At 48.4% G+C, this 21,549-nt stretch overlaps 1 long non-coding RNA gene across 1 annotated transcript in view; it reads left to right on the top strand.

Annotated features, from left to right (window-relative positions):
- The window catches only part of LOC144326227 (uncharacterized), a 72,340-nt gene that overhangs the window by 50,337 nt on the left and 454 nt on the right, over positions 1-21,549 (top strand). Inside the window, exon 2 of the long non-coding RNA XR_013391430.1 lies at positions 17,616-17,731. This is a non-coding gene — a long non-coding RNA (uncharacterized LOC144326227). The remainder of the gene's footprint in view (positions 1-17,615; positions 17,732-21,549) is intronic.

Here is a 21,549-nt window from a genome sequence, read left to right as displayed (position 1 = left end):
TAAGTCAAGATAAAGGGAGGAGGGGAGGTTATCTCTGCTGTTGCTTTCCTAACAAATATTCTAAATTGCTAAATTGGTTGATGCACAAGATTGTTGTCTTAATTACAAAAAATTCAAATTACAATATAATACAGAGACTTTTTACACACAGAAGATTAGAATGGTTTCCTTTTTTTAAAATAATATTTATTAAAGTTTCAAGTAATACAGAAAATAGAAAGAAAAAAGAGAACAAAAAAGAAAATTTCCCCCTTTACATTTCCAAATTTTCAATAACATTTTTTCCAGAACTTCCCCTCACCTCCCCTTCTTGTATTCCACATCCAGATATTTATCCAACAAGTTCTTATCCCTAACTTTTTAACCTTAATTTATTATTATGTTTAATTCAATTTACATATCAGCTTTTAACTTATATACATTAATCCTTTATACTTAAGATTTCCTTCCTAAGGTCAGCCCAGTTTCCCTTCCACGGATTCCCCCTATTTATACTAATAACAACAAAAATTTAAAAAAGAAATAAAGAATATCAAACACCCTTTGGATTTCCAAACCCCATCCTCCCTTCCCCGGTTTCGATCCCAGAACCATTGTCCATTAGTCCATCTACTATCAGCCTGGCAACCTCACGTCTGAGGCCCTTAAATCTCTTTCAGTCCCTCTCTGCCGGTTTCTTTGAAAGTCCTTTGTATTTGACACCAAAGCTCGGAGGGGCACAATCCCTATAATTTCCATGATCCTTCCAACCAGACCTCCATATTTTAAAGGTGGAGAACAAATCTTGTTTCTTAATCTTTTTCAGTCCAAATGTCCCAAAAACTCCAGCTTCCACCTTGATCAAATTTGTAGTCTCCATCTTGGCAGGCCTCCGGCTCACCATTGCCCTCTGCAGCATTGCAACCTCTCCTTCCTGCTCCTTCTGATCAGCGTTTATCTCTTCTTCCACTTCTTCCACTTCCTCAATTTTTCCTAAGTTCTTTTCTTGTTCTGCTGCCTGGGTTTTGTACATCAAGTCCTTTTCCAACTCAGTAGGTGCATTTATTGTTGACTCAGAAGTCATGGCACTTGTAGACAAAACATGGCCTTGCTCATACAGCTTTTGTAACTTTCCCACGAGAAAAGCAACCTCATCCAGGTCAGCTAGTATTTTCCGGCCTATTTCCATTCTTGTAATGTCCCTGAATCCCCTCTAGAGGGGTTCTGGTTATTTAGTATTCCTTTCACTTCAAACCCAAAAGCCAAGTTAATTTGTTTCAGTCCTTGTTTATTTTCAGCAGCTTGTAACTATATTGTATCCAATGTAACCGGCAAGAACGTCAGAAATAAAGTTCTCTATTTTTCCGACTTTGACAGCTAGTTTGACAGCTGTCAAAGTCTTCTATATCTCCTCAGCAGGCTCCTCTCGCGGATCACTCCCGGTCTCGGGAGGGGTGGCACTTTAATCAAAATATTAACTCTTCTCCTCCAGCACAATCACTTGTATTGTCAATCCGTGCAATTAATAACTTTAAAACAAAAGCTCCTCTCTCGATCTTAGTTGTCAAATCCTTACTTTGAAATGTTTGCAATGGGGGGGAGACGGACTTCCTCTTTGCACCTCCCCCCGCTCGTGCCGAATCCAGAAAAGAAATTTTTCAATCCAATTTCCAAATTACTCACGGGTTGTTGTTTTTAGTTTAAGTCCAGATTTTCAGAAGAAGAAGTCAGTGCTCTCCGTCGAATGGCATGCGGCTTCGCTCGGCAGGGGAAGCAGAAGACTCACAGCACCGCGCCGCTCCCCGTCCCCCACTCCGTAGCCTTTAAAAAGGCTCCTTCGCGGGTCGGGAGGGTGCTAACGGTGCCCGCCGAGTCACCAAGTCCACGGGCATCCGCGCCCGTGGTTTTTGGGGGTCCCCGCGTCGCCGGCGCGGCAGGACCCGACCCCTGACGAGCAGACTCCCTCCGGAGCTCGGAGGGAATCCGCCATTCTGCACTGGCGCCAACCCGGAAGTCCAAGATTAGAATGGTTTCCTACCAGAAGATAAAGAAAAAATATTCTTTTTTCCTTTCTTTATTAATAAACCACTTATTCGTTTTTTAAGCAATTGTTATACAAAGTTGCAGGTTCATGCACAATTTTCCCCCAATAGGGTTTGCTCTTTCCTCCGCCCCCCTTTTCTTATCTTTTCTTTTTTTGCTAAGTTCAAATACAAGATTTCTCTCTCCACCTTTTAAGGTAGGTTAAATGTGACACTGCAAATTTAAATTCCTTCTTTATATCTCCAGCACAGTATAATCTCAGTCCAGTACTTAACAATCCTGACACAGCAAAACTCACAGTATCAGGAGCACACATTGTCTTACTTCCAACCTTGTTGTCAGCGTGTGTGCTGAGAGTTTGTGTTTGTGTGTGGGTGTGTTGGGTGTGTTGGGTGTGTTGGGTGTGAGTGTGCTTTCCTTGTACGGACATTGCAGCCTGCAACCTCCTTCCTTTATTTGCACCTCTAGTGGACACCAATCAATCCTAGAGTGTCACTCCTACGCACTAAAGAAAATTCTGGAACCCTTTTTAAAGTTTCCAGGAACTTTTATCTGTTTCTTAAAGAACATTTTCCTAACACCCCCTCTCATTCAAACACAAACAATACATTATTGTAAACATATACAAAAGTATTCACACATCATACAGCACAATTCCCAACTTTATAACCAGTTGTGCATGTTGTTGCTTTCAATTTGCAGAGGCAAATGTGGAGCAGTTTAAGTAATGGAAAAGTTCTTGAATCACAGGGTTTGCGTTGTATGCCTGTAGCACTTGATGGCGTGTTTGCAAGGGAATCCATCTTGCTATAGAAGAGGGCTGAAGCGTTCATGTAGCTGATGTCTGTACAGAAACTGTGGGAAATCCTGTAATTCTATTTACCTAGCATAGAGGAAGGGGGGTGGGATGGTGGTGGGGCTGCGGAAAACGCCCCTCTTCAAATGGCCATGTGGACCAGCAGGGCAGGGAGGACGGGGTGAATGTGGCACCATGGCAGCCATGACGAAGCCGAGAACTCAGCCTGCCTTGTTCCAGGCTTCCACTAGCAGCAGCAGGAGGAGGAGGAGGAGGAGGAAGGGACGGAGCAGCCAGCTCTTTGCTGCTTTCCAAGCAGAGCACCCTTTCTGGCTGTTAGGATCACATCCTCTTTTTTGTTAATTAATCCCTGAATGCACCTCCCTAATGACTGCGTCAGATGTAGCACTGCCGTTCACTTCTCTCCTCTTGCAGAGAGAATGAAAAATCCAGATAAATTTCTATTTAAAATAAAATAAAAAATAAAAAAATTACAAACATCAAATTCAAAATCCATATTCATTTTCTAACTAAAGCCTATTACGTAGATTACCTAAATTAATATATATATAAATACTCTAGGCTTCCCTTTGCTGTATGTAAATACAATGCAATTAACAGATTATATTATAAATTCTATTATAGGTTCCCATATACCCCCCACTTCACCCCCCAAAAATGTTGTTAAAAAACTATAATCCAAAATATACATACAAGCTGCATATATGCAAAGTTGTTGTTTTTTTGTTGCCCTTTTTCTGAGCAAACGAAAGATCAGTCCACATTTGTCACAAGCTGCTGCATTGTTGGAAGTGTGCAATTTCAGTAAGAAATCTCCTGACCAGTAAACTAGCATGAAGAATCTGAGTGTTCAGAGCTTTAAAAAATAATAATAATAATAATCCGCCCAGTCTCTCACACAAACCCCACAAAATTTCTTCTTGTGCAAAGTTTCTTCTTGTTTAATACAGCCATACGATAGTTATTAAAAAGTGGTCTTACTTTCACAGCCGCCGCCCCCCCTCCCCCGGCCGGCAAATTTTGTTTTCAGGGCGTTGGAAGAAAATAACAGATTGGCCAGATTGAAAAATGAAGATAAATGTGCTTGGGATTCTTCAAGTCCAGAATCTGGCTCTTGTGGATCACTTGCTGGCTGATTCCAGTGGCTGCAAAAGGTTTCTTTTTCTTTTTTTATTCCCCTCCCCCCCAAAAAAAAATAATAATCAAAGGTCTGGTCACTGTGCCCTGCCTTGTACCTGCAGCGGGTGATTCTGACCAACTGTTGCAACAAGTCCTCAGCAGAGATTTAGCTCTGCTGGGATCAGTAGATTCTGCAAATAGCAGGAGCATGAAAAATTTAATGGTTTTGCGTCATGGGCTGTATTTAGATGTGGTGATTATTGTTTTGGTTTTCCTGATTATTCTTTTAGGGCTTCTGTCCCCCCCCCCCATGTTTCTTTCACACTACGTTACTTGTTTTGCCAGGGAACTGTGTTTTTCCCATCTTTTACAACGGAAATGGGGCTGCTGCAGTTGGAAAGATGCCTTACTTGGTCATATGGCACAAATGGTTGGAGCCCCATGGTATTAAAGTTTAAGACACGCCTGGAAGGAGCACTCTGAATGTTCTGCCATTGGGGGGCAATCAAGCTGCAGAAAGTTTTAGCTTTCTCTGTCCCTTTGTGTTCTAAGGTGATTTTATCTAAGGTGGGCTGCTGCAGTTGGAAAGATGCCTTTGATGGCAGGGTGTAAATTGTGGAGGAGATTATACATTCTAGATAGATATTTTCCTTTAGGCTGGATGAGATTTTCCTTTAGTTTTGATATTTCTCCAGCAAACCCAAAACCAGCAGCAGAAGCAGGACGGGACGGAGCAGCCAGCTCTTTGCTGCTTTCCAAACAGAGCACCCTTTCTGGCTGTTAGGATCCCTTCCTCTTTTTTGTTGTTTAATCCCTGAATGCACCTCCCTAATGACTGTGCCAGCTGTAGCACTGCCTTTCACTTCTCTCCTCTTGCAGAGAGAAGGAAAAATCCAGATAAATGTGCTTGGGATTCTTCAAGTCCAGAATCTGGCTCTTGTGGATCACTTGCTGGCTGATTCCAGTGGCTGCAAATGGTGTCATTGTACCTCCTGAAGGAGGCATTCCAGGCTGAGAGGCATGCAAATGCACCCTCAGCAAATGTGGAGTGGTTGAAGTAACTGAAAAGTTCAGTGCTGGCAGGGTTTGTGTTGTGTGGCTGCAGGTATCCGATGGGGTGTTTGCGAGGGAATTCAGTCTGCTTGGAGAAAAGGAATGAGAAAGTACATGAAGATTGCGGAAAAACTTGGAATGTGTCATAATGCAAAGTACTAATATTGCCGTAGCAAAACAAGCCAAGCTAAGAAGAGTCACTCAGGATATTCAGGATTGAACCACACACCTTTGGTGGGACATCTTTTCAGGATAGAGCCCTATCATGACCAACATTTTAAAATTGGCTTGGCACCCTGTGATTATACTGGATTTTGGTATTTTGATGTTGCTTATATTAGTGTGTATTTTATATGTTAAAGTTAAACATTTGTATGGGGAAAAGGTATAGGTTTTTTTCCTCAGAGAGGGAAGGAGGAACAGATTAGCTAAGCATGGAAGAGGTAACCGTGTTGGACCAAGGGTGGAGTTTATGGGCAATCTATCCGGAAGACATTTGTATTTCGAGGAGTTAGTGGTCTGACATGGTTACCCTTCCTGCCTTCTCTTCCTTCTCCCTCTCGATCTCCTGAGCCATCTATCAGGAGATTTTTAATGCTGGATGTTTTTAGATATGCTCTAAGCCCTCCAGGGCTTAGGGACGCGCATGGTGCTGTGGGTTAAAGCCTCAGCGCCTAGGGCTTGCCGATCGAAAGGCTGGCGGTTCGAATCCCTGCGGCGGGGTGCGCTCCCGTTACTCGGTCCCCGCGCCTGCCAACCTAGCAGTTCGAAAGCACCCCCGGGTGCAAGTAGATAAATAGGGACCGCTCCAGCCGGAAGGTAAATGGTTTTTCCGTGTGCTGCGCTGTCTTGCCAGATGCAGCTTTGTCACGCTGGCCACGTGACCCGGAGGTGTCTGCAGACAGTGCTGGCCCCCGGCCTCTTGAGTGAGATGGGCGCACAACCATAGAGTCTGTCAAGACTGGCCCGTACGGGCAGGGGTACCTTTACCTTTACCTTTACCTTAAGCCCCCCAGAGTCCCTTGGGAAAGCCAGCTAAATGGGCGGGGTATAAAGATGATGATGATTTATTTATGAATATAGCTGATGTGCATACAGAAACTGTGCCAAAACTTTCAATGTTTATATTTTACAAGGTGACTACTACAATCACAGTTGCAAACACTTTGTTTTTGCACTTTCTAAACAGCTAATATTATTGTTCCTTGATAAAATCAGGTAAGCCTGTGATTTCTTAGACCAAAAAAGCACTAGAAAGCAACATTTGTAAGGGCAGTAGAGAACTGACCAAGTGTGAAGGCTGGAATACTTATGACGCTCACAAAATGTAAGCCACAAAGAGCAACATGAAGGTGTTTCCATGCGATGGCTGCCTTTGTGCCGCAAGGTATAATGTGCATATTGGTTGGCATTCCAAACCATTCTTCTCTGTGGCACGACAAAGCCTGAGAAAGGCTTGCAGTATCACCAAGATGGCTGGGCAGCCAAGTTAAAAAAACAACCACCACCAAGCCAGCAGCACCCCCTGTGTGGCAATTATGTGTGCCAGCTCTCACGATCCCATTTCTCAGAAGCAGTCATGATGAATACAGTGCAAAGTCTCCGAGGTTTATGAGGCTCTTGCTGATCCGCTGCCTAGGCTTTAAGTTGCACCTCACTGGGTGGCAGCCTATGTAGTTTTCTGCCTCATTGCCCCTCCTAGGCAGCATGGAAACCATGTGATTCAGCTTCACCCGGATGACAGAATAGTGGAATTCCCTCTCCTTGTTCAGCTTGTGGAAATCGTCTGCCCTGTGTTTAGCAGCATAGTCTATGGACCTCAGGGATGTCAGCGAGCCCATAGAGCTTGCCCAGGAGCTTGCCCAGTGACTGAGCGCTAGATGAAGTTGAAGTGGCCTTCCTAGAAATGGGAGCATGGGATGCTGCAGGAAAAGGAATAGCAAGGCTGCTACTTTTCAGGGGAAAGCGGTGCTTTAAACACCTGTGCGGCAGAACTGGAAGGGGAGGAACGTTTTATTGGCATAGAGGTGCCGAGGAGTATTACCTGTGGGTTCCTGATCATCAGAATAGGAGGGCTGCCTCAGGGAGCTGATTTTAGATGCCCTGAGAGGGGCAACGGGTTGTTCATGATTTTAATTTATTATTATCAGATGTTTTATGGACAAGGAGCAGGAGAGCACTGTCCCTCAAACCTTGAGGGGGGCCGGACGATATTTTTTGTGGGGAACGAATTCCTATGCTCCACAAATAACCCGGAGATGCATTTTTAATAAAAGGACACATTCTGCTCATGTAAAAATGCAGAGATTTCCGGACCATCCGCAGGTCGGATTTAGAAGGCGATTGGGTCGGATCCGGCCCCCGGGCCTTAGTTTGCCTACCCATGCGCTTTGTTGCTTTCTGCCTTGTGTGCTAGAAGAAACTGGCCACTCCTTTTCCCTCAGTGGAATATACTCAGAGTCGCAAAGTGATTTCATGCTCTTTATTCAGCTCATAGTGGTGAGGAGGAATGAATGACTGTCCCCTCAAAGTATCTGCTTTATATACATTATTTACACAATGGGCTGCACATGATTGGCTAATTCCGGAATTCTACTGTAAGCCAATCAGGTTGTGGATTCACTTCTATCTGGAGCATGATTGGGTAGTTCCTGCCAACCAATCAGACTGCTGCATTGTTCTAGGACCAATCAGACTGCTGCATTCTGAATCCTATTGTTCTAGGACCAATCAGACTGCTGCCTTTTGGATCCTATTGTTCTAGGACCAATCAGACTGCTGCAGTTTGGATCCTATTCAACTCAGTACATAACACCCCTCCCCTCTAAGTTCCAGTCCTGCCCGGGAGGTCGCATTCATAGTCCTTGAGGTATGCCGGCGGCCTACGTGTGCGTTGCGGCCTGGGGTGTTCCCTGGTCTGGGGTTCAGGTTCTGGCTCATGTTCCAAGGATGCTGGCTGTGATGGGGCTGTTTGGTCTGGCGCAACCGGCTCGCTCAGTCGTGGTTCTGGTTCCGGTGTCCTTTCGGCCTCGCAGGTCCTATCTGTATTTACTGATTCTGCCTCTCCTGCTGGCCCCTCGTGCACTATGGGCCTCACTGCCCCTCTGTTCCCTTGGGACTCCTCTGCCCTTTCCTCCTCCTGGTTTTCTCCCGGGAATTGTCGCCGTATCTGGTCGCAGTGGCGGCGCCAGCATTGCCCCCCATCCGTTAGCACCTCATACGACACGGGGGCAGTGACCCTGGTGACTGTGGCGGGTACCCATGCTGGGCCTGCCCCAAAATTCTTTGCGTACACTGGGTCCTGAGCCTCGAAGGTCTGGGGGTTCTTGCCTTCCCCCACCACTACCTCATCTTGAGCTCTATCGGGGTGAAGGCGGTCCAATCTGATTGCAAGGCGCCGACCCATTAGTAGTTCAGCGGGGCTCCGGCCAGTCGTTGAGCTGGGGGTGCTGTGCTGTGCTAGAAGGAATGTGGCAAGGCGGTACTCCCAATCCCCTTGCGTCATGCGGCGAAGGGTGTCCTTGGTGGTCCGCACCATGCGTTCTGCTTGGCCATTGGTGGCAGGGTGGAATGGCGCCGAACGGATGTGGTGGATGGCGTTCTGCGCTGTGAAGGTTTGGAATTCTCCTGACGTGAATGCAGTCCCGTTGTCTGAGACGAGAGTGTCAGGGAGCCCGTGGGTTGCAAACAGCCTGCGTAGTACCCGGATGGCTGCGGACGTAGAAGTGGACGGTACCAGTGTGACTTCCAACCATTTGGTGTAGGAGTCCACCACTATGAAGAATGTTTTCCCCTGAAAGGGGCCAGCGAAGTCCACATGCAGGCGTGACCATGGTGCTCGGGCGGACTCCCAGGACTGGACTGGGGCCCTTGGGGGATCTGGGCGGGATTCTTGGCAGGCCTGGCAGTGTTTGACCCAGGCCTCTATCTCTCCGTCGATCCCCGGCCACCACACATAACTCCTGGCAAGGGCCTTCATTCTTACTACCCCTGGGTGTGTCTCATGTAGGGCTGTGAGGACCCTTTTGCGGAGGGGCTGGGGAACAATGACCCTGCTTCCCCATAACAGGCACCCCTTGTGGGCCGACAGTTCATGTTTGCGGGTTTTGTAGCCGGCGAATTCTGGCCCGGGGCTGCTGCTGGGCCATCCCCTCCACACCCAGTCCAGGACCCGGGAGATGACCCTATCTTTCTTGGAATGGTGTGCAACTTCTTGTGCCTGAATGGGGCGGTTGGGGAGCAGCTCCAGGCTCATAACCTCTTGTGCAGGTGCTGGGTCGGGGCCTGTTTCTGGTAGTGGTAGCCTGCTGAGGGCGTCCACATGGCCCATCGCCTTCCCCGGACGGTGAATCAGTGCATACTGGTAGCTGGCAAGGAAAATTGACCACCTGAGGACGCGAGGAGACAGCACTTGGGGGGTCTGCTTTTCAGGGGCAAACAAGCCAAGCAACGGCTTGTGGTCAGTCACCACGGTGAAGGGCCGCCCGTACAAGAAATCATGGAATTTTTTTACTCCCTTCACGATTGCCAGACCCTCCTTGTCGATTTGCGAGTAGTTCCGCTCAGTTGCGTTGAGTGTCTGGGAAAAGTATGCCACTGGTACCTCTCTTCCATCCGGGAGTTGGTGTCCCAGGACAGCGCCAATTCCATAGGGCGAGGCGTCGCATGCTAGCACCACCGGCAGCCTCTCGTTGAAGTGTGCCAAGACCGAGTTTGAGACAAGCAAGTCCTTGACTGCCTGGAATGCGGCCTCCTGGCGCTGGCCCCACACCCAAGGGGCCCGCTTGTCCAGGAGTCTGTGTAGGGGCTCCGCTACCGCCGCCTTGTGGGGAAGGAAGGAATGGTAAAAGTTCAATAGTCCCAAGAAGGCCTGAAGTTCAGTCTTGTTCTTGGGCGCTGGGGCATCACAAATGGCCCGTACCTTGTCCCCAGTCGGGTGGACCCCTTCTGCGTCCACCATAAATCCCAGAAAGTCCACCTGAGGCACTCCTAGTAGACATTTTTCCCGCTTCACCTTGAGACCCGCCGTCTGGAAACGGTGCAGAACGGTGCGGAGGCGGTCCTCAAACTCCTCTGGTGTGGGCCCGGCAATCAACACATCATCAAAGAAGGGGGTGACGCCAGGGATCCCTTTAAGTAGAGAGTCCATTAGATTCTGGAATATGCCTGGTGCCACGCTGACACCGAATTGCAGCCGCTTTACCCTGAATGCTCCTCTGTGCGTCACAATCGTCTGTGCCTCTGCTGTGGCCTCATCTACTGGGAGCTGTTGATATGCTTGGGCCAAGTCCAGCTTGCCAAAAATTTTCGACCCAGCCAGGGTGGCAAGAACATGGCTGACCACTGGCACTGGGTATGCATGGGCCGTGAGGGCCTTGTTTATGGTACATTTGTAGTCTGCGCAGATGCGGACCGAACCATTAGGCTTGACGGGTGTGACGATTGGGGTTTCCCAGGGGGCATTAGGCACCGGCTCCAGCACTCCTTGCTCCACGAGCCGGTCCAATTCCTCGTCAATACGGGGTTTCAGGGCGAACGGGACCCGGCGGGCCTTGAGCCTGACCGGTCGTACTGCGGGGTCAAGCTGTAGAGCAATGGGGGGGGCCGGTATACTGTCCCAATTTCCCATCGAAAACCCCCGGAAATTCCTTGCATATGGCATCCACGTCCACTTGTAAGCTCGTGTGGTTCACCCCAGTGATGGCTAGTCCCAGTGGTCCAAACCATGACAATCCCAGTAAGCTAATGTAGGGGCCCTTGACCACCAGCAAGTCCAGTTGCCACATCCGCCCTCGGTATTGCACCCTGAAGGTCCCCACCCCCATTGTGGGGACCTTACGTTTCTGGAAGTCCCGGAGGGTGAATGGGGCCGGCCTGAGTTTGGGACCCCCAGTAGGACACAGTTTCCTTAAGGTCCTTGCCGAGATTATGGATAGAGTTGAACCCGTGTCAAGCTCCATGCGGCATGGGGTCCCCTCTATCTGTACCTCTACATAAATTTTCTCTACGTTGGGGTGGGGCAACTGGTATACCTGGAAGTCCGTGAGCTCTGTTGAGTTGCCTTGGTGCGTTGGGCCCCGGGACCTGGGGCTCTTGGATTGGTCATCTGATGCCTGGCGTTGGGTGGGCCGAGCCCGACACACCCGGGCGATGTGTCCCAATTTTCTGCACTGCCTGCACTCTGCGTTGCGGAAACGGCAGGTCCTCCTCTCGTGACTTTCTCCACAGCTTGCGCAGTTCCCTCCTTCTCGTTGAGGCAGCTGTGGTGTGTGGGCTGCTTGAGTGCGCTGCTGTACTCGGTGCACCTCCTCCCTGTTGGATCCTGAGTCGTCGGTGAGGGCTTCGTGGTGGACCCTCGGTTGGGACGGCTGGCTCAGCCGTGCCTCTTGCGTCGACCTCTCGGCAGCTTCCGTTGCCAGGGCCTCCTCCGGAGCGACCTGGAACGTTAGGTCCTTCTTAGCGTAGAGGCGTCGTTGAAGCCTCTCATCCTTCAGGCCACCGATGAGGCGGTCACGAAGCATGTTCTCCAGCTCTGAGAAGTTGCAGAACCGGGCGGCTTGGCGGAGAGAGGTCACAAACCCAGTTATGGTTTCCCCAGGGGCTTGCCGCTTTGCGTAGAAGGCATTTCGACGAGCCACCACTGAGGGCTGTGGCAAAAAGTGCCCCTTCAGCTGTTCCATTATTGTTTTGTATGGAACAGTAGCGACGTCTTCAGGCGCAAGGAGAGCCCGGGCGATTTCAAACGTCTCCTCTCCACAGACGCTGAAGAATATCGCCCTCTTCTTGGCGTCTTCTTCGTCGGTGACCCCTTTGGCTTCTAGGAGGAAGGTGAAACGGGAGGCGTACGCTTCCCAGTCTCCAGATGCTGGGTTGAATGGCGAGAAGCTGTTGTCGGTTGCCATTCTGAGTTCCTTGTGTCCCGGAGCTGAAGCCTGGATACACGGTGCGAGGCAGCGGTGCGGCAGGTGGCGGTGCTGCGGTGCTGTGTGTGGCAGTCAGCTCAGCGGGATCCCACCTTCGTCGCCAGTGGAATATACTCAGAGTCGCAAAGTGATTTCATGCTCTTTATTCAGCTCATAGTGGTGAGGAGGAATGAATGACTGTCCCCTCAAAGTATCTGCTTTATATACATTATTTACACAATGGGCTGCACATGATTGGCTAATTCCGGAATTCTACTGTAAGCCAATCAGGTTGAGGATTCACTTCTATCTGGAGCATGATTGGGTAGTTCCTGCCAACCAATCAGACTGCTGCATTGTTCTAGGACCAATCAATCAGACTGCTGCATTCTGAATCCTATTGTTCTAGGACCAATCAGACTGCTGCCTTTTGGATCCTATTGTTCTAGGACCAATCAGACTGCTGCAGTTTGGATCCTATTCAACTCAGTACATAACACTCAGCAAAATGTCTTAGATCAGCTCTCAAAAGTTCAGAAGACAAGCATGATTTTATATAGTGGATGTTCCTCAAGTTTGTGCTTCTTCAGATTAATTAAAAGAGTGAAAAGTAGTGTGGCCCTTACCTGTTCTGATTTTCTCTCTATCCTCCACTTTTGCAAAGAAACAGTGGACACTTTAAACATTGCAGTTTTGTTAATTCTTAGAATTTAAGTGCCCTTCCTGGGTTCAGACGGGACGCAGGTGGCTCTGTGGGTTAAACCACAGTCAAGGACTTGCCGATCAGAAGGTCGGTGGTTCGAATCCCCTCGATGAGGGGGTGAGCTCCCATTGCTCGGTCCCTGCTCCTGCCAACGTAGCAGTTCGAAAGCACATCAAAGTGCAAGTAGATAAATAGTGCAAGTAGATAGTAGATAGTCGGCTCCCTCAGCCAATAAAGCGACATGAGCGCCGCAACCCCACAGTCGGCCATGACTGGACCTAATGGTCAGGGGTCCCTTTACCTTTACCTGGGTTCAGAAAGTGTTGGTGCTTCACAATTACTATTGTTTTGTGTTTTTGATTTTTAATTCAAGATTCTTACTGGAAGGTTTTTATTTTATGGGAGCCAAAGTTTGTGAATCACTTAATTTCTTAATTTAAAGCAGTGTAACCTAGTCTCTCTAATCCCCCAGCAGAACTACAAAACCTGAGGGATCTTTAGTGGAGTTGTTCATTAAAATGTAGCTACCATCTTAAATGCTGCTTTTAGACAACAAATTGTGGTCATGATGCTATAGCTAAATGGTTATGTCAAGATTCAATCTCCAACATGAACAGGCTTCCACAGAAACAAGAGGTGGCATTAAATTTAGCATTTCACAGCCTTACTAGCAGATTAGTAGTCTAAATACAACAATGTATAAAATAAAATTGGGCAGTTCTCCTCCTTACAGCCAGCTGCTTTCAAAGCATCACATCCCCAAACTGGCATTTCATTCTCTCATTCAGACATCTGACACTTTTGCAGTTGAAGGATTATTGTTGTTGGAGCCTCCTTTGGAATTCATTTGTTCCTGAATTTGCCCTCTCTTGTTCCAACGTGGGTAATGTGTCCAAAGTTCATGGGTTATCCTAGCATGTTTCTGTCAAGGCTTGGAGGCTTCTTCACTTTGAGCTGGTCACCAATGCAACAATTAAAACAAACCAGGAACTCCGTCATTGTAGCACTCGGTGGCAGCCAAGTCTGCTAAACCAGCCACTCCTCTAAACACTGTAGTTTTTCTATAATCACAATTGCTATTGTTGAGTCCAATGGGACTCATTCCTAAGTAAGTGTGTGCTGAAAAGTAATTTCAGCCAGAGTCCCAAAGTCCCTATGAATACGAGAATGTGCAGAGTGCCACCTTCTCCCACCTGTGTAGTGTCAGCTCCTATTTAGCTGAGATGGGGGGCAGAGAGGTGAATAAGAAACAGAAAAGTTTTACAGGCTTAATTCTTGTTTGTTTGACTGCTGGTTTTAAGATTCAGACGACAGCTGGTCTTTCCTAGAATCGCCACCCTAAATGCCGGATGTTCTTTGGAAATCAGATTATAGATTTTTGCCAAAGCTCCTGTATCTTTCTGCTGTGCCTGTGGCCCCCACCTGCATGCTTAAGTCAGCCTTCGCTAAGCTGCTGTCTTTCAGCCTGCCAGGTGTGCCTGTGCCTTTAAGGGAAACGCAGGGCTAGAAAGAAATCTGCAGGTGACAATCCCAGGGACAGAAAGGGAAACAATGGAGCCTGTTAGGGAGCCAACTCTCAAGGCAGGGTCTGGAGGAGGCTGAAAAGTTGGCGGCCATGGGGTCTTTTGGATTTCCTTGGGGAACCAGGCTATAAGCTTGAATACACGTGTATTTGCAAGATATAGGGGGTTTAATTTATTGGAGGGTGTGTGGTCCCCGTGGGGGTGAGATGGGGAAGCAGAGTCCCTTTAACTCGCTGGAGTTTAAACTGGCCAGGGGGCGGGGCTGCGGATCTCTGTTTCTAACAGCTGGGGCGTCCTCGGCGTCTTCTCTACTTCCATCTGCCTGGCGCTGCGGGAGGAAGGGTGGCAATGGGTGCTTGGAGCTCGCTCGCTGCTGCACCTCCTCCTCCTCCTTGGCGAAGGGTGCGCTCCTGGCCGCGGCTCCACTCAGCATCCGGGCGGAGCGCATCCGTGCCCTTTTCCAAGTGCTGCGGGACGGCGGAGAGTCCTGGGGTAGGTAGGGTTCTGGCGGGGGTTAGGGGCGGGGGGGGGGCATTTCGGGTGGTAGGGTTGGGTAGCCGCCTCGCTCAGCCAAGCAACTTCGTTGTGGCTTTGGGGATGTGTCCGGTTGGCCCTCGACCTTGGGTCCTTGGTTTCAGGAGGAAGGGCTGCTGCGCGGATATAGAGCTTTGCGGTGTGTGTGTGGGGGGGGGGAGAGTGAGGCCAGGGTTACTCGACCCGCAGTATTTCCAGGCAGGGATGGGGAAAGAGTCGGGTCTGAAGATGCGGAGAGCACGTGTGTATGGACATGGGCCAGGGAGACGGTAGTCCCAAGCGCGCAACTTTTAGGGGGCGGGAGCCAGGCGCCCCCACGCAGGGAACCCCGTCCCGCCCTGAGTGCCGCCAGGACCCGGCTTGGACTAGCCGCCGCGCGTCCCAGACCAGCGTCGGAGAGCGGGATTTGCCTGCCGACCAAGCTTCTCCTGGCAAGGGCAGGCAGGGGCGAAGCGCAGCCCCGCTTGGCTCTGGTGGCCAGGCTGAGTTGACGCGCGGAACCCTTCCCGCCCTGGGCACGTTGGTGGCGAGGGCAGCGCCTGGCGCGGTGGGTTGTGTTGGCCTGGCACGCGCCGCGCGCACTCCAGCGCAAAAAAGGGATGCAAAGCCGCTGCGTCTTGGTTTCCCCCCAACCAACCCCCCATTTTTGGGCTTCAGCACCCCACGTCGCATCCCTTCCTCCTTGGTGCCTTTAGCTTCTGTGGGGAAGGTGAGGTGCAGGCAGAAGTTCCACAGGATAATCCTTGGCCTCTTTGGGTCGGGTTGGGAATGTCCCCTTGTCTGATACTATGGTGGGCTCCTCACAGTCAGTACAGAACTCTAGATGCACCTGTGGTCAGATTTGGTACAGCACAGCTCCTCTTTATGTTGTGTTCTTGGTTTTCCTTGAAGTGTTTTTTTCTAGAGCCTAACTGCTAACCCAGAGCAGCTGCAGAGGAGCAGGAACTTTTGTCACTAGGGGGCGCAAGTCTCTAGAAATCTTAAGGGCTGCCTTTCACCAGCATCTTAGTTCTCCTTAGTCCTTGAAGTGCAGCAGCCCGCCTGGCCCTGGAGAGAGACTTTCTGCAGTGCAACTATGCTGTCCATATCCTGTGTATGCTTCCTTGGAATTGAGTCCTGCAGTGCTCAGTGGGATATATTGCCTTGTCAAATGTGCCCAGGAAGAAAGCTGGCATGTGCTCCTGGGTGGCCTGGCTCTCAATATTTGGCTGCTGCTGGGCTCTCCATGGCTGAACTGGGAACAGAGAACTCTCCTGCCTGGAATTTTCTGTTGAGCTGACTAAGATGGTTTGAGTTTTCATCTGGCATTATATTTCTCCCTCCCTTGCAGGGATGGAGTGACCATGTTCTGAGGCAACACGTGCAACTTGTCTTCACCTTCTGCACCAGGCCAAAGGGGGACCATCTAGTTGAGCATCCTGTTCCCACCGTGACCACCAAGATGTCAGCCAAAGACACAGGGCTGCTCTGTGGATGGGCAGAGCTAATGCACAGGGAAGAAGCCTCCCTGCCCGTCAGCACTGCTTGCATGGGCAGGACAGGAGTGCTTCTGAATCCCAGCTGCTGCAAACCTCAGGAGGGGAGAGTTGCTCTTGTGCTCCTGTCCTGTTTGTGGGTTTCCCTTAAGGAGCATCCGGGTGGCCACTGTGAACAGGATGATGGAGTAGAGGGGCCAGTGGCCAGATCCAGTAGACTCTACTTATCTGCTCTGAATCTTCCTGCATTGGTTCATGCACGAGTTCTGGTGTTATGAGAGAGGGAGAAAAACGCTTTTCCTACCCACTTTCTGCAAGTCTTGCAGGATTTTAGAACCTCTGGTTCCATTGCCTCTAACTTGCTTTTCCTTTAAACTTCAAAGTTCTGAAAGCTGCATATTTTCCTCCTAGGGGAGTTGTTCCATTGATACGGCTGATCTTACAAAAACATCCTGCTTGCATTCCCTTATGTACCTGGCGGCAAAGCAAGCGTTTTGCTCTGTTGGGTTAAAGGTGCTATTTTAAAACATTTCCCCTCTTTTCTCCTAGATTTTTTCCATTCAAAGTGCAACAATGCCATTTTTTTCACATACACTCTGTGTTGGACCTTTGCCAACATAGTGCCACCCCCCAAGATGTTTTGGGTTATACCAGGTTGGCGAAGCCTTCTCTAGAACCTGGGTTTGGCTGAGTCTATCAGTGGTCAGTGGCTTGAATAGCCAAATAGAACTTCCTGTTGAAGGAGCAGTCTAGCTCTGAATACCAACTGCTGGGGAGCCACTTAAGAACATCCAGGGAGATTAGGTTAGTCCTTGATAGAAGCAGGGTGCTGGACAGATACACCTTGGCTCTGACAGAGAAGGGATGCTCTTTTGAGCAGAGGCATCACTGTGCAGCAGCTTTCACCAAGTTGTGTCCTTCAGATGTTTCAGATTGCAAATCCCACAAGGCTCATCATGTTGACTGGACCTGCTGGGAGTTGTTCAAAACATATGAAGAGTGCCATATTCACCATGGTTCTCCTATAAGCCCTTTCTGATATTTGTTTTATAAAGAATGGGACTGTTAAAAATAGATTTTGAATACCAACAGACCCATCAGATGGGGATGGGGATTTCATAGAATTAGAAGGGACCTGAAGGGTCATCTAGTCCAACTCCCTGCAATGCAGGAATCCCGACTAAAGCAGCCATGACAGATGGCCACCCAACCTCTACTGAAAAACCTCCAAGCAAGGAGAGCCCACATACCTCCCAAAGCAGGCTGTCCCACGGTCTAAAGAGCTCTTACTCTCAGCAAATTCTTCCTGATGTCTAGTTTGAATCTCCTTTCATGAACCTTGAAGCCATTGGTTTGAGTCCTACCCCGCAGAACAGGAGAAAACAAGCTTGCTCCATCTTCCATGTGACAGCCCTTGAGATATTTGAAGATGGCTATCATATCTCTTCTAAATCTCCTCTTTTCCAGGCTAGACATACCCAGCTGCTTCAACCGCCGCTCCTCATAAGTCTTGGTTTCTAGACCCTTGATCATCTTGATTGCCCACCTTGGCACAGGTTCCAGCTAGACACTAGATGGCGAGGGTGAGCTCATGGCAAATTCAATATATTTTTCAAAAAACTTTTAAAAAAGTATTTTTTTAAAAACTTTTTATTTTCAATGTTTCAAAAAGAAATTTTTTTTACACACACACACACACATGCTTACATTACACCACAGTCCATTCCAGCCTTCCAGCTGGGGTTAGGCACATGAGGCTGGGTATCTTCAGAGGGTCAGGAAGTACACACACGCCCATCCTTCTTCCTGAGTTTCTGAAATGTGGTGAAACTGTAAATATTTTTAATGTCTTTTTTATTAACAATTTCTTGGTTTAAAAAAGTATGTGCAATGTTTCCTTTTTCAAGTTATATTTTCTACAGGTCAGTTTCATTTTTAAAAAATGTATTTTTAGTAAAGATTGTCTTGATTTGCAAAGGTATGTGCAATGCCTCTGTCTCGTATTTCCCCTCCCCCCACCTAACACATTCCCCCCCCCAATTTGTTGAGACATTAGGAAGAATAGGGGGAAAGAGGTGGAGAGGGGAAGATGAGTGGGGGTGGGGTGGGGTGGGGGTGTTTCTATTTTACTTAATATATGTGGGGTTTTGTGTCAGCATTGCTTGTGCAGGTTCTTTGCTGTTCGCTTGTCTTCCTTTGGTGGTGAGAGAGGTTGGGGTTGGCCTAGGGTGTGGCTGTTCATTTGTTGTTGACTGTGGTGGTCTTTGTTTTTATGTGTGAGTGGGGTGGGTGGGTGTTTTGGATCAGGTTAGCCATATTGATTTGTATTCTTTTGGTGGATTTTTGTCATTGTCTTGTTGGGCTATGTATGTGATAAAGGGGAGCCATACCGGGGTTAAGGGGTCTTCTTCTATTTGTCCCCGTGTCAGTTTCAGTTTATTGGTTAATTTTTTTAATAAGGCGGTTTCCTATACTATTTGGTACAATTAAAAAGGTAAAGGTACCCCTGCCCGTACGGGCCAGTCTTGACAGACTCTAGGGTTGTGCGCCCATCTCACTTAAGAGGCCGGGGGCCAGCGCTGTCCGGATACACTTCCGGGTCATGTGGCCAGCGTGACAAAGCTGCATCTGGCGAGCCAGCGCAGCACACGGAAACGCCGTTTACCTTCCCGTCAGTAAGCGTTGCCTAATTATCTACTAGCACCCGGGGGTGCTTTCGAACTGCTAGGTTGGCAGGCGCTGGGACCGAGCAACAAGAGCGCACCCCGCCGCAGGGATTCGAACCGCCGACCTTTCGATCGGCAAGCCCTAGGCGCTGAGGCTTTTACCCACAGCGCCACCCGCGTCCCCTAATTGGTACAATTGGTCCATACTTATTCCTGACAGGTCTCACCAGGTTATAATGTTTCTGGCTGCTAAGAATAGGTGGGTTATGAGTTCTTCGTGATTTGAGTGGGCATTGTTGTCTTGGAAGATGTTTAGTAGGGCCAGTTCTGGGGTGATTTCTAATACTTGCTTAGTTATTTTACATATTTCTCATATGGATTTTGTACAGAAGAGCTGGATTTGGGGGCATTCCCATCACATGTGGAGGTATGTGCCTGGGGAGGTGCACCCTCTCCAGCATTTTGGTGAATCACCTGGGCTTATTAGCACTAATTTTCTTGGTGTTAGGTACCACCTGTAGGTAAGTTTCAGAGTGAGTGCTTTCCTTTCCTTTGATATGGATTTAAAGCAGGGTTTAGACCATGTTCTGGTCCACTGAGTGGGGTTAATGTCATAGGAGGTTTTTGGGGGTGGTTTTTAAAGGTTGTCAGGGGCCTGGTTGCTGCTGATTTTACTACTGGATTGTTTAAGAGGGCATGTAGTTGGTGGTGTGTTAACCAGGGCATTTGGGCGTCTTCTAGTTTGTCTTGTATTTCTTGTGTTGGCAAGGGTTTGCCATTTTTATAGAGGTTGGTTAGGCGATATAAGCCTCTGGTTTGCCAGGTTTTTATCTGGAGGTTTTGTGCTGTGTGATGGAATAATGGGTGGTGTGCCAGGGGAATTAGTGGGGATGGGGTTGGGGACAGTTTGCCTATTTCTGCTTTCCATGCTTTAAGCATGGTCTGTGCGTAGCTGTTAAGTATTGTGGGAATTTTCCTTAGTTTGTTTAGAATTGGGTATGCTGTGGTGCTGGTATTTTCAATTGTGTTTCTCTCTAGGTATACCCACTGTTTTGTTTCATCTTCTAGTATATATGGGATTATGTAGCATACTTGGCTGGCAATGTATGTTGGGGATTCCCCATCCTCCCTCTGTGGAGGTGAGGTGCAGGTGTTTGGGGCTTATTCTTGGTTTTTTGATTGGAATAGGTAGGTTAGTTTTGGGAGGGTGATCATTTTGATCATGGTTATTTTGTCTGAGAGGACGTGGGTGGCACTGTGGGTCAAACCACAGAGCCTAGGATTTGCCAATCGGAAGGTCAGCAGTTCGAATCCCTGCGAAGGGGTGAGCTCCCATTGCTTGGTCCCTGCTCCTGCCGACCTAGCAGTTTGAAAGCACATCAAAGTGCAAGTAGATAAATAGGTACCACTCCGGCAGGCAGGTAAACGGCGTTTCCATGTGCTGCTCTGGTTCGCCAGAAGCAGCTTAGTCATGCTGGCCACATGACCTGGAAGCTGTACGCTGGCTCCCTCGGCCAGTAAAGCGAGATGAGCGCCGTAGCCCTAGAGTCAGTCATGACTGGACCTAATGATCAGGGATCCCTTTACCCTTTACCTATTTTGTCTGAGAGAGTGAAGTTGATGTTGTTCCATTTCTTTAGGTCTTTATTAATTTGCCGCCAACAAGGGGTTGTAATTGTGAAGGTATACTTTATTGAGGTTTCTGGTTCTTTGTACCCTATGGTATCTGAACTTGGTGTGGCAAAGTTTTATCTGGATGACGTTAGCAAGTTCTTTTTGTGTGTGGGAAGCACATAGCTTCCGACTATGCAAAATTTACCTGTAGGCCCGACACCATTGCAAATGTGTTGAGTTCTCTGATTAAGGAGGTTGCTGTGTTTATGGGGTGTGGTGCTGTCATCTGCAAAGAGTCCTAATTTGTAGGTTTTGCCTTTTATTTCCACTCCCTTGATCTCTGTGGCTGCTCGGATTCAGATCTCTAAAGGTTCCAGAGCCAGGATGAATAAGAAGAGAGACCGTGGGAATCCTTGTTTTGTGCCTTTTTGGATTGCTATGGTATTAGAGTCCCTATTGTTAGTCCTCCATATTGCTGAGGCTTGGGAGTATATTTGATTGAAGATTTGCAGGAAGTTGGGGTCAAATTTCATGTCAGTACTGCTAATAGGTATTTCCACTCTAAGCAATCCAAAGCATTGAGGATGTTTAGGGACATAATTGTCAGTGGGCGTTTAGTTGCCATGCTGTGTTCAATCACGTTCAGTAGTTTCCTGATGGGGCCTGTTATATTGCAACCAGGGACAAAGCCAGTCTGTTCTGGGGCTACTAACTTGTGTAGGAAAATTTTTAGGCGGTTGGCCAAGTTTGATGTGAATATATTGTCATCTTGGTTTATTAATGAGACTGGGCGGTCTGGTTCTACTTTGAGGCTGTCTTTCAGTGGTTTTGGGATGGAGACTATTTTGGAGTAGGCCGATGTTTTGGGGATGGGCCCCCCTTTTATGATATCATTGAATAGGCGGGTCATGTAGGGCATCAGGGGTTCTTTGAATTTCCTATAGAATTCTTCTGTAAAGCCATCTGGGCCTGGAGCTTTATGTGGCTTCAGGTTTTTGAGGACCATATCTATTTCCTCTTGGGTGATAGGACTGTCTATGAATTCCTGTTCCTCATAAGTTAAGGTAGGCATGCTCAGTCCTGGTGTTAAATATGAAGTGATGCGTTTTCCTTTGATGAGG

Source organism: Podarcis muralis, chromosome Z (genome assembly GCF_964188315.1).
Source record: "Podarcis muralis chromosome Z, rPodMur119.hap1.1, whole genome shotgun sequence".
Taxonomy (NCBI): domain Eukaryota; kingdom Metazoa; phylum Chordata; class Lepidosauria; order Squamata; family Lacertidae; genus Podarcis; species Podarcis muralis.
The sequence above is the reverse complement of the archived record's forward strand: the minus strand, read 5'-3'. Positions and strand labels throughout refer to the sequence as shown.